This window comes from Staurois parvus, unplaced genomic scaffold (assembly GCF_062004578.1).
Source record: "Staurois parvus isolate SC_StPar_1 unplaced genomic scaffold, SC_StPar_1.0 ptg001066l, whole genome shotgun sequence".
In the NCBI taxonomy this organism is placed as follows: Eukaryota; Metazoa; Chordata; class Amphibia; order Anura; family Ranidae; genus Staurois; species Staurois parvus.
Window position 1 is genome coordinate 3,807,340 of NW_028318862.1, and position 12,183 is coordinate 3,819,522.

A 12,183-nucleotide genomic window follows, 5' to 3' on the forward strand; every position below is an offset into this window, starting at 1 on the left:
CGGTGCTTCCTGTCCCTTTAAGGGTTCCAGAAGCTGGGAGGCGCGTTTTAGGGTCATGAGACCGCTGTTATTCGCTGTCACAGCGGTCACATGATCGGGAAAGGTCCCGATCTAAAGAGGAGATTGGGACCTTTCCGTGAGTACTGAACATGTGTGCTGGGAGCGCGCAGGGCGCACGCTCTCAGCACATATGTTTTTTTTTAATAGAACGCAAGTGTGCGGCCGCTTGGCGTCTAGGCCCAGATGCCGAAAGGCCACACATTTGCATTCAGCTGGACCCAAGAGGTTAAGGTCTGAGGATAAGTTTCTTGCCTTCTGCAACCGCACTTAGAAAATGAAGAGTCTATTTGCCTTTAACCAATCAACCCCATAATGTTACTTTTTTAACATACAACCTGGTATCAAACCAGGAAACTGGTAGGGAACACTGGACAAATGAAATATATTATGAAAACCTTTTTTTTATGTAGACCCTTGTACCACTAATATGTTCTTAGATCCTTTTGGGTCTCTACCATATTGAAGTGCCTTACCTCTCTCTGTTTTCTTATTAACCTATGCAAGGTATTTGTGATCGCCTATTTTGAATTGTATGCTGATGCATAGTTACATTTTAACTGTTTACCAAAATGTCTGTCTTTTATTGGGGCATGTATGTCAGCTGTAATTACCTTTCTTTGTATACTATATCGGTCACCTGTACTCTAAAATGGAACTGAACTGTATATGAGCACCACAAACTGAAAACACGATTTGATTCATTTGTAATATTCAAAGCAAACTCCCCCATCCATCCATGTCTCCATGCTTTATTTTGTTCAACCCCCAAACATTTCTAGCCGAGGCCATCTTGAGTAAGGGCAGATTACTTATGTAGCATTTACTTCCTGGAATCCATTTGTCCTTAGCTCAGGCATGCAGGCAGGAGGGTGTGCTTAGCTGAGAAAGCCTATCCTCCCCTCCTTCAGATGAAAGAAAATGCCCAAGACTCCTGGGATGTATGACATCATACCTAGCCCAGAAACCAAGAAGTAAGTGAAGCAATGTAGACATGTAGAAATATCTTCCTATTTACTAAGGCTGGCAGTATAAGGAATAAAATTGTGTTGATTGAGAGAGTTTAATTCCACTTTAAGAACATGTTGGGAAGATTTACTAAAACCGGAGCACTCATAATCTGGTGCAGCTTCTAACTTCAGCTTGTTCAATGAAGCTTTGACAATAAAACCTGGAAGCTGATTGGTTCCTATGCACATCTGCACCAGATTTTGCACTCTCCAGTTTTAGTAAATCTCCCCCATATTGTCACTTGTTCATATTACATTGTGTAAAATTGCAATAAAAACAAAATAAACTACTGACATGACTTAGAGATGATGTGCAGGCTGGTGTAGCATGCAATGAGGGGGATTTACTAAAACTGGAGCACTCAGAATCTGGTGCAGCTCTGCATGGGAGCCAATCAGCTTCTAACCTCAGCTTGTCCAATTAAGCTTTAAGAACAAAACTTGGAATTTGATTGGATCTATGCACAGCTGCTCCAGATTTTGCAAGCTCCAGTTTTAGTAAATCTCTCCCAATATATCTTCCACTGCTGTCTTATTGGTTAATATCACAGTTGTTGGTGGTTACTTTTATAAAATGTCTTGTTTCGCTGGTTGCAGACAGTGGACACTAAACACAATAGTGGAGGTGTATGAAGGAAAGCACCAAAATCAGCATGTTAGGTCCAGAAAAGATTTTATTTGGAATAATAAAATACAGAAAATTAACACTTTGCCAAGGGACCCCCTTCATCAGGGTCTAATAAAGATTAAAGTGGTTGTAAACTTTTTGATCTACCCAGTGAGGTGACTGGCCTCAAATGATGCACAGAGATTAAACAAATCCTCCTGCATAAGTTGTGCCTGTTTATCAGCAAACTTCTATTCTCTAAATCCATTCAAAGTCCAGAATTTATAAAGCTTGTCTGAGAGTTCAGAGAAATGGGGGTGGAGAGCTGACGGTTCACACTGCAGAGCTCAGTGAGGGGAGCAACTTTACCTATAAATGTTAGTATCCAGATATATTCTGTGTATCTAGGAAAGAATCCAGGTCTTTATTAAAGCAATCCACTAGCCAGAACCAACTCTTGAGGGAGTCTATTCCACATTTTCACATCTTTACTGTGAAGAAACCTTTCTGTATGTGAAGATTAAATCTCTTCCTCCAGATGTAAAGAGTGCCCCCTTGTCCGCTGTGATGACCTCAGGGTGAATAGCTCTACACCGAGTTCACTATATGAACCACTGATGTATTTATACATGAAGATCATATCCCCCCTTATGTATTATACATGGAGATCATATCCCCCCTTATATATTATACATGGAGACCATATCCCCCTTATGTATTATACATGGTGATCATATCCCCCCTTATGTATTATACATGGAGATCATATCCCCCTTTATATATTATACATGGAGATCATATCCCCCCTTATGTATTATACATGGTGATCATATCCCCCCTTATGTATTATACATGGAGATCATATCCCCCCTTATGTATTATACATGGAGATCATATCTCCCCTTATGTATTATACATGGAGATCATATCTCCCCTTATGTATTATACATGGAGATCATATCCCCCCTTATGTATTATACATGGAGATCATATCCCCCCTTATGTATTATACATGGGGATCATATCCCCCCTTATGTATTATACACGGAGATCATATCCCCCTCTTATGTATTATACATGGAGATCATATCCCCCTTATGTATTATACATGATGATCATATCCCCCCTTATGTATTATACATGGTGATCATATCCCCCCTTATGTATTATACATGGAGATCATATCCCCCTTATGTATTATACATGGGGATCATATCCCCCTTATGTTTTATACATGGAGATCATATCCCCCCTTATGTATTATACATGGAGATCATATCCCCCCTTATGTATTATACATGGAGATCATATCCCCCTTATGTATTATACATGGAGATCATATCCCCCCTTATGTATTATACATGGAGATCATATCCCCTCTTATGTATTATACATGGAGATCATATCCCCCTTATGTATTATACATGGAGATCATATCCCCCTTATGTATTATACATGGAGATCATATCCCCCCTTATGTATTATACATGGAGATCATATCCCCCCTTATGTATTATACATGGGGATCATATCCCCCCTTATGTATTATACATGGAGATCATATCCCCCCTTATGTATCATACATGGTGATCATATCCCCCTTATATATTATAAATGGCGATCATATCCTCCCTTATGTACTATCCATGGCGATCATATCCTCCCTTATGTATTATCCATGGCGATCATATCCCCCCTTATGTATTATACATGGAGATCATATCCCCCTTATGTATTATACATGGTGATCATATCCTCCCTTATGTATTATACATGGAGATCATATCCCCCCTTATGTATTATACATGGAGATCATATCCCCCTTATGTATTATACATGAAGATCATATCCCCCCTTATGTATTATACATGGAGATCATATCCCCCTTATGTATTATACATGGAGATCATATCCCCCCCTTATGTATTATACATGGAGATCATATCCCCCTTATGTATTATACATGGAGATCATATCCCCCCTTATGTATTTTACATGGAGATCATATCCGCCCTTATGTATTATACATGGAGATCATATCCCCCTTATGTATTATACATGGTGATCATATCCCCCTTATGTATTATACATGGAGATCATATCCCCCTTATGTATTATACATGGTGATCATATCCCCCCTTATGTATTGTACATGGAGATCATATCCCCCCTTATGTATTATACATGGAGATCATATCCCCCAATATCTATTATACATGGAGATCATTTCCCCCCTTATGTATTATACATGGAGATCATATCCCCCCTTATGTATTATACATGGAGATCATATCCCCCCTTATGTATTCTACATGGAGATCATATCCCCCCTTATGTATTATACATGGAGATCATATCTCCCCTTATGTATTATACATGGAGATCATATCCCCCCTTATGTATTATACATGGAGATCATATCCCCCCTTATGTATTATACATGGAGATCATATCCCCCCTTATGTATTATACATGGAGATCATATCCCCCCTTATGTATTATACATGGAGATCATATCCCCCCTTATGTATTATACATGGAGATCATATCCCCCCTTATGTATTATACATGGAGATCATATCTCCCCTTATGTATTATACATGGAGATCATATCCCCCCTTATGTATTATACATGGAGATCATATCCCCCCTTATGTATTATACATGGAGATCATATCCCCCCTTATGTATTATACATGGAGATCATATCCCCCTTATGTATTATACATGGAGATCATATCACCCCTTATGTATTATACATGGAGATCATATCCCCCCTTATGTATTATACATGGAGGTCATATCCCCCCTTATGTATTATACATGGAGATCATATCCCCCTTATGTATTATACATGGTGATCATATCCCCTCTTATGTATTATACATGGAGATCATATCCCCCCTTATGTATTATACATGGAGGTCATATCCCCCCTTATGTATTATACATGGAGATCATACCCCCCTTATGTATTATACATGGTGATCATATCCCCTCTTATGTATTATACATGGAGATCATATCCTCCCTTATGTATTATACATGGATATCATATCCCTCCTTAATCTCCTCTTTTAAAAATTCAGTTCCTCTAATCTTTCCTCATAGCTGAGCTCCCCCATGCCTCTTATCAGTTTGGTTGCCCTTCTCTGTACTTTCTCCAGTTCCCCAATAATCCTTTTGTGAATTGGTGCCCAAAACTGAACTGCATATTCCAGATGAGGTCTTACTAGTGATTTGTATCGGGGGGAATTATATCCATGTCATTATTAAGCTTGTGATCTACCAGAACTCCCAGATCCTTCTCCACCATTGATCCCCCCAGTTGTACCCCCCCAGTATGTATGATGCCTGCATATTCTTAGCCCCCAAGTGCAGAACCTTACATTTATCAACATTAAACCTCATTTGCCACATAGTTGCCCAATTACACAGAGCATTGAGGTCGGCTTGCAAGTTGGAGACATCCTGTAAGGACGTTATTCCCCGGCACAGCTTGGTGTCATCTGCAAAGACTGAAATGGGATTTATAATCCCAGACCCTATATCGTTTATAATTATATTAAAAAGGTAAGGATCCTACCACTGAACCCTGGGGTACACCACTGACACCCCTAGACCATTCAGAGTATGAATAATTAACCACTACTCACAGGGACAGATCTGAGGCTGTCACTCTACTGGAGGTCCCTCCCCATCACCTTTTTCAGGAGGGGGGCTAAAGGGCCCAATAAGGAGGGGTAAATCATATAAGTGGTTGGTTGTGAAAGGGTGTGCCAGCGGAACTTGGCAGGATAGGAGCAAGAGGTTTGTACACGTAACGAAATGAGGACATCTTTCCAGAACACACAGTTTTAATCTTTACCAGTCCTGATGAAGGTGGCATCCTAAAACTTCCAAAACATATTGGCTTTCTGTTTTTGTGAACCCAATTAAAAAAAAGGCTTCTGCACCTAACGCAACAATTTTGACGCTTTCCTTCATTGGCCTTCAGAAGGTTTAAGGTAAGAATCAAACTTTGGCTCCTGGTCACCAGAGAGCTGGCTGCTTTGGCTTTGGTGACAACTGTAAAATAATCAAATTGCTATCACTTTCCGTCTTGGTGTCAATATCCACCAAGAGAAATAAAGCAGGTGACCATTTGAAGCGAGGACACAGGCAACAATAAAAAACTTTACAATGGTACTAATCATTCCTAATCCAAAAAAAAAAAAATTAAACAGGGTTAGATATAGAAAGGCAGGCAGAGAACAAAGACCTAATTGGCCACATTGCCTGTGGTCTCCCTTCAGATGATCTTTTTTCATTACCAACCTACCATGCCTTGTTCTGCACCATGGGGTGGATTTATTCAATTCAAATAGGCTTTTCACGTTGCAAGTGAAGTTGAACCTTGCAAGAGACATTTTCCAGACCTTAGTGAATGAGGTAAAGCTGTGCTGACTTATATCATTCAATTTAGTGCAAGCTAAAATGCTGTTTGTTTTATTTTCCTTGCACAAGATTGAGTATTCTTTGCAAAGTGAAATTTCACCGCATTCACTAAACAGTTGGGAAAATTCCCTTGCACCTCCCTTGCAAAGTAAACAGTCTGTTTGACTTTAGTACATGAACCTGTTTGTTTCTTTGTTGAGACTGTCATCTTGTTAGAGGCAGGGCTTTCCTTCCTCATGTGAGAGTCAACAGAGCAGAACAGCCGTGTCATCACTAAATCTCATTTCAGTTCTGCTGAGACTGTCAATCAGAGGCTGCAGTGCCTTAGCTTTCAAAGTGCTGATACACAGCTATAAGGCTGCAGGCACCTCCCACCCTCATAGATCTTTTGCTTGAGGATGGTCCAAAGGTTCTTATTAGGATTGAGGTCAGGGGAGGATGGAGGCCACACCATGACTTTCTCTCCTTTTATCCCGTCAGGACGCGGGTGTTCTGCGGCATCGCGTCGGGCGGCGCATGCGCAGAACACCAGCACTTACCACCAGGCGAGCGATAGGACCTGGGCGCGCACGGCGGCGGCGATGTTCGTGCATGCGCACTCGCGATCGCGGACACGCGCCTGGCACCAATGACAGCGCGAGGCGGGCTATTTAAATGTGGAATCAGGTATGTCAGATTGCCGTTTGGTCTTATTACTTTGTTCCTGATCCTGTTTTCCTGTGTATCCGTTGCTGACCTCTGCTTGTTCCTGATCCTGCTATTCTCCTGATTAACCCCTGGCTTGCCTGACTACTCTTTTGCTTGACCCCTGGTACTGCGCTGCCCGCATCCTGTTGAACCTGGCTTGTGACCTGACCATCCTCTGCTCGCTCCTTCTGTACCTCGCTGCTCGCACGATACCGACCCGGCCTGTCTGACCACGCATACCTCACCCGACCATCCATCCATCCCGCTTGGATCATACCAGTAGGTCTGTCTGCCTCTTCCAATCAGATTCCGTCCCTGCACTCCCCTGCCAGTACTCTCTACCACCGCCGGACGCACTCGGGGGTCGCGACCTGGTTCCAGTCTGCACCAGGTCCATCCCCACCATCAGGGGCCCTGGTGAACAGCAGGCTGGGACTTAGACCCCGCGCCCTGAGGAAATCCGTGCAGTGGGCTGCTAGACACTGCCAGGCGGCACCTAACATCCCCATAACAGCCACTGATGCAGAGGTATTGTTTGCAGCATGAGATGGTGCATTGTCATGCATGAAGATGATTTTATTACGGAAAGCATAGTTCTTCCTTCTGTACCAGGGAAGAAAGTGGTCAGTCATAAACTCCACATACTTTGCAGAGGTCATCTTTACACCTTCAAGGACCCTAAAGGGGCTGACCAGCTCTGTCCCCATGATTCCAACCCAAAACATGACTCCACCACCGCCTTGCTGACGTCGCAGCCTTGTTGGAACAGGTTGGCCGTCCACCAACCATCCACTACTCCATCCATCTGGACCATCCAGGGTTGCACAGCACTCATCAGTGAACAGGACTGTTTGAATATTAGTCTTCATGTATTGTTCTGCCCAATGCAGCTGTTTCTGCTTGTGAGCATTGGTTAGTGGTGGCCGAATAGAAGGTTTATGCACAGTTGCAAGACTCTGGAGGACTCTACACCTTGATGTCCGTGGGACTCCAGAGGCACCAGCAGCTTCAAATATCTGTTTTCTGCTATGTAATGGTATTTTAGCAGCTGCTCTCTTGATCCGATGCATGGATCTGGCAGAAATCTTCCTCAATGTCCCTTTATCTGCACGAACCCATCTGTGCTCTGAATCAGCCACAAACCTCTTCATAGTGCAATGATCACACTTAAGTTTTCTAATGTTTTCATACCTCGTCCAAGGCAGTGAACTATTTCACTCTTTTGAGCAGCAGAGAGATCCTTTTTCTTCCCCATATTGCTTGAAAATGGTGCTCTGCTTAATAATGTGGAACACCCTCCTTTAGTAGTTTTTCCTTAAATTGGGCTCACCGGCCAATCTAATTATCACAGGTGTCCGAGATTGTTTTCAGTGATCAAAAGAGCCCTGACACACAATGCCATCCATGAGTTACACTGAAAAACAAAATATTTAATCTTTGTGACACTAAAATAGAATTTGCATAATAATTTGGAACACGGTGTATATTCAGCCTGGGATCCAGCTCGTTTTGAATACATTAGTATAAATTCTTCATTAGCGTAAGGATACCACTCTATAATAATAATTAGGGTAATTTAAACAGCAATTGATACATATCCTTGTAATTAATTATCAACCATGCAAAAATGCATGACTTACATAACCACTAAAGATAGTTGAAAGAAGATGCTTCACTCTGTTTAAAAGGCAGATTTAGGTGAGTATTAGGAGGGGCTGGGGAGGATCCTGCACAGGGAAGGTTTTTTTACCTTCATTCCTAGCTTCATAAATCCGTGAACCTGTACAACCACTTTAGGCTACCATTTCTCAATGTTGTACTCTAATGCTGTCCATACATGGGTCGAATTCCAAATGATTTTTCATTCAAACATCGAAACCGTCGTTCGCTCGGTAATCCGATGGTGCCATCATTGATGTTGAAAATCGGCCGACCAAGTTATAAAGTTCACCCCATATAACAGGCAAAACTTCTGTTCCTTCCAGGTCACGGCTCATACTCATATTCTTTTCGGAAAAACGATCGTACGATTTGACCATCATTGAGTCGAAAATCAGTAGTTTTTCGTGAAATTTCCAACATGCCTGATCACCGAAAAGGGGAGGAACCACAAAAATCGGCCGATGCAATTGACCCACTAACAGAACGAAAATAGTCAGATTATTCTTAGGTCCGATTTTCGGATGAAAAATCGGTCTAATTTCGACCCATGTATTGCCGTAATAAACATCACTTTTTTTTCCCTTCAAAAAGTAACATTGAATACCTTATTTAATAAGACTTCCAAACCTTGTCACCCAAACAGAAGTGCTCATTGGTCAAACTGCCGTAAACTGCTGGAATTTAATTGGTTGTTATGACTCATTGCACACCATTGCTCTCTAAATCCTGTTATTTAATAAAGGCATAAATGTTGTAAATGTCATTTTTGATCTTCATTTGCCTCAGCATCCCTTTGTATCAGTAACATCTGCAGTTTGTTAAGGATTAATTACTTTGTGGCATTTGGAAGAAAATAATTGTGTGCTTAGAACGCTATGCTGAATAAAACATGTTTTGTAAATAAATGCACTTCCATTTTAAAGGTAGGATCTTCCCTGAGAGCCATGAAACTGCTCTAATGTATCACTGACATGAAATGTATGCCAGACACTGTCAATGGAAGTAGCTAAAAAATCTGCTCCAGTAGCAGTTGTCCTCTCTAAAAAGTCACTATTGTATATTTAATGATTCCATTTTACTTGAAGGGAAACTCCATAAAAAAAGTTGTTGTTTTTTTCAGTTATCAGAGGCATCTGGTGAGCAGAGCCATTGACTGACCTCATATAGGTACAAGGGGCACTAATGGTGAAACCTCCTTTGCCATAGGTCCTCCTTTTGCTGCTGCCCACCTTGGAGATTGAAGTGCATCCCAATATGGGTTGTGTTTATTGGTTGTGAAGGATGTGTAGGGCTTGGTACTCAAGCACACAGATATAAAGCTAGAACGCTCAAGAGATATTGGTTGGTTTAAATCCTAATTCCAATTTAAGGTAAAAATGTTGGAATTAATTGGCTTCCACCAGTTAAATTAAAAAAAAAACAGTTTTCACTGCGAGAATCAATCTATCTCCAGTGCTGTCCCATGCAGACTAACTATTTCATGCAATCCAGCATTGGTCATTATTCAATAAATGTTAGCACCTGTGGTAATGAGCCCTAGTAGAGGCAACTTGGGGTTCCCCAGGGCGCAGGGTCTAAGCCCCAGCCTTTTTCTTCACCAGAGCCCCTGATGGTGGGGATGGACTTGCAGCAAGCTGGGACCAAGTTGCGACCCCCAGGTACGCCCAGCTGAGGATGTGGAGACCGTTTGCGGGAGCAGAGGCTAATGAGAGAAGACAAACGGATATCTGATAGACTAACCGAGGTCAAGATGGGCGGAAAACAAGCACAGTCAGAGAACGAAGCTGGGGTCGGTACACGAGTAGTCAAATGCAGGATACAGGAGATAGCAACACACAGGAGCTCAGACAACTAAGAAGTTGCTCAGGCAAAGTAGCCTAGACTGAACATGTCTTATAAGGAGGCAGCCAAGGAAGTGATGGAAGGGAAGGAAATAAAACCCAGAGAACAGCAGATGATGCCTATAGGCACAGACAAACACACATGTGAAAGGGATCAGGAACAGCACTGCAGCAAGGAGGTAAGAATACACAAAGAAGGAACTGCAGGCTAAATTGTGACAATAAAATAATGTCTGGAGTCATTCAGCCCACTTCCTGTGAGCCCAAAGTGTCATCGACCTGCCCCATTAGGTTACATCATCAAGCCACCCTGGGCTCACAGGCAAATGATGCAGAGAGCAGTGGCACGTCATTCAGGACCCACACAACATGGGAAGAAGAGCAGCCCTGACCCACTGAAAATGGCAATTTTATACAATTTTAAAAAAGGGGCATGGGTGGTGGAGCAACCTGGATCTGGGCTTTAACTCTCCAGCATATTCCAAACACTGGAATTACATTTTCATGGGTGCCATCATGTTTTCAGTTGCCAGGTACATATATAATTTGAATGGATGGTCATGTTGGTGGCCTTCTTAGCATGGCAACTTAGGCTGATCCAGAAAATTAAAGATCCCTGATTTCCTGTGAACTGACCTTTTGCCTAAAAACACCCACAGACATGGCATGGCAGTGGCCCAATCCATATAAAATAAAGATCTCATGTTGGTGGATTGCCTAACCAACCCTGCCAGTCACTGTCAATGGAAGTAGCTAAAAAATCTGCTCCAGCAGCAGTTGTCCTCTCTTAAAAACCAGCAACATCCTCCCAGTCACAGTTTCCTGTCTCCACCTTCCACCTTGAAGTACCTTGAACCTGCAAACATTGCTGAGTTGAGTTTACAAGGTAATGGAGCACTCTGCAACGTTCTGAAGACTCTTCCTGCCTGTCCCTCAGCCTGTTGAAGGTGTAGAGAGAACAAGTGTGCCACATCAAAGGTTTTGGAGTCCAAGCATATTTATTCAATTGCAGTACAACACGTCAACATGTTTGGGGGGCTACAAGGTTCTTCCCTCATCAAGGCCTAATCGCCTACTTATAGGTAAGTAGAGATTTAAATCAAGCAAAATTCCTTAGAAGGTACTACTTATCTTTGAAACGTCAATAGCCTATTTACCTTTAATAAATCAACCCCATTGTGCTCATAGTGTGGACTTACCTTTACACTGAGGAACTAAACCAATTGTCGATCCCGTGCACTTAACTACATTTTAGAAGCTGTGTAGTCTGTGGGCAGGTATTTGTTCACTTTTATGGCAACTTTTGATTGCACTTTTACCTTCAATCTGCTAACTGGTTATACTTCGTGATTTTCACTGCTTTTGACATTCAGCAAGTATCATGCTTTTTCTACTATACAATCTTTATATAAAAAAAAAACAGGTCCCCGTTTATAACTTTAGATAATAATGATCTATAGAACCTTTGATATAATTTTCAGCTTTCAGGGATCCCACGTTTAAAGTTAAATGTACCTACAGCTCGCGGTACATTAGCTTGACCAGTAAATTGTAGAAATTTTTGTACAAAAGAGTGAAAAACATGGCATTACTAAAGTATTTAAAGTAGAACTATAGGCAAAACTTTTTTTTCCATTTTTGGTAGAGTAAGGGAAGGACATAATCCCTATCAGTTTACTTTTTTCCATCTGTGTCCCATTAGGGAGATTTACTTTCACTGTCTATCTCATAGCTAGAACAGGAAATTAGAGGAAATCCCTGCAAATTAAAGGAATTCCTTCGGGACCCCCAGGTCACCAGAACTAGTGTCCCCATAGGAAAATTTCCCCTCTATTACTTTGTTGATGGCAATCTAAAATTTGGGGTTTTCTTTACTTTCACT